This window comes from Euprymna scolopes, chromosome 21 (assembly GCF_053919585.1).
Source record: "Euprymna scolopes isolate OS-2025 chromosome 21, ASM5391958v1, whole genome shotgun sequence".
In the NCBI taxonomy this organism is placed as follows: Eukaryota; Metazoa; Mollusca; class Cephalopoda; order Sepiida; family Sepiolidae; genus Euprymna; species Euprymna scolopes.
In genome coordinates this window covers 68499929-68502045 of record NC_136502.1, presented here as the reverse complement: position 1 = coordinate 68502045, position 2117 = coordinate 68499929, and the positions used below count along the sequence as shown (strand labels likewise).

At 31.2% G+C, this 2117-nt stretch overlaps 1 pseudogene; it reads left to right on the top strand.

The window, feature by feature from the left end:
• Window positions 1-1718: 1718 nt before the first annotated feature.
• LOC145243134 (5S ribosomal RNA) lies at window positions 1719-1835 on the top strand (annotated as a pseudogene).
• The last annotated feature ends 282 nt before the right edge of the window (window positions 1836-2117 follow it).

Here is a 2117-nt window from a genome sequence, read left to right as displayed (position 1 = left end):
ATTTAATAGAATCATTGCGTAGATATTTTAAAAAATAAGAGAACTGAGTTTTGTCCACCCCTTCCCCCGAAAACACTACCTCACCAGGCAGGAGCAATACAATTAAGTTTACATAAGAATACACTTTCAGATTTTATGTGGATTCTTCAATTTTTCTTTCCATAGGAATATACAAACATCACACAAACACACACATTGAATTCTATTTCTTCCCCCGCTCTGTCTCGCGTACTCACTTTCTCTCTCCCCTTTCTTTCTCCCTCGCTCTCTCTCTCTCTCTCTCTCTCTCTCTATATATATATATATATATATATATATATATATATATATATTGTTATATAAACATGCTCACATCCCGCTGCTACAAATAGCCACTTGTTTCAATCAAACAACAGATATCATCAGGCAGCGACTTGACTATTCAAAAGTTCAATGAATAATCTATTTATTCATTGAACTTTTGAATAGTCAAGTCGCTGCCTGATGATATCTGTTGTTTGATTGAAACAAGTGGCTATTTGTAGCAGCGGGATGTGAGCATGTTTATATAACAATAAACAAGTATTATCAGCTCTTTTTATTGAGCACTATCTAACAACCTCGTTGAATTCCATTACTTTTGAATATAAAAAAACCCGAGTATATATATATATATATATATATATATATATATATATATATATATATATATATATATATGATTAGTTTTTTTAGAAAAAGAAATCCAGCAGAGTGCTCAATTAAAAGGAAAATCCGAAATGTAAAAGCATATTTATATTTTGTGTACAGAAAGTTATTAGATGAAACAAATCATTGGTACCGTCGGTTTCAAGCCCGATAATAAGGACTATTTAAGGCATCCTTATCAAGCTCTCTTCAGCCAATTCAATATATATATATATATATATATATATATATATATATATATTCAAGCAAATATTATTAAATGCAATGGAGACACTTTGCTTTATGATTTTCAATTTTTCGTATAATCTTTTTCATATCAAAATCAAAAATATTAATAAAAATTCCATAGTTGTTGCTGTCACGAGTGCTTTCGATTCGTCAGGTGTGGAAGTAAAAGTGCGAAGGAGCAAAAATGAGAATTAAAAGTGAAAACTAAAATGTACAGTAAACGGCGACAAGTTAAAATATATGGAGTCGATGAAAAGTCGATTAAAAATATAGGTGGATTAAAAATTCGAGTATTAAAATCAGCAAGTTCGTGGACACTGTTAACGAAGTCCGTTCAATACGAACTACGCAAGACATTTTAGAACGTTACTGCTTTTCTTGAATGCGATATCATTTAAAGTGGGTTGAAGGGTTCTAATATATAACACTTCAAGAATTTTTATTTTTTAAACATTATTTTCATGTATAATTTTTATGTTTTCAAGGAGAACCTTTCTAAGATTGGAGGGGTGACAGTAATGGTATTTTATCGAATGTTTATATATAGCATTAGTATTATTAAGATGCATGGTTATTCGACGGGACAACGTTGTCGTTATATGGCCAATGTATGTATTATTTTCGGAGTTACATTCTGCCATAAAACATTTGAATTTATACACTACAAGAATGAAACCCTTGTGTTTATGAGTAATAAGATTGATAATATATATATATATATATATATATATATATATATATATATATATATATATATATATATATATATATATATATATATATATATATATATATATATATATATATATAGCATAATCACATCGACACACCGGTTCTCACCAGATCATCGAAGTTAAGCCACGTTGAGCCTGGCTAGTACCAGATGGGTGACCATTTGGGAATTCTAGGTGCTGTATGTACTCTTCGCTCATTTCGACATTGTTTCCAGTCATCCTATACCTCAACTTACCACTGGTATTCAACAATATTGACTCAGGAGAGGCGTGGTTGCAGACTGCGAAACTCTTGCCACACAAATTTCATGTGCAGGCATCCTTACAGTGGGTATCCATAGTCTGTCAAGACTGAAGGAAGTCACACACACACACACACACACACACACACACACACACACACACTGTTAAAAAATAAAACTCAGATTTTTCCCAAGCAAATAATTTATTACAAAACCCAATTACAGA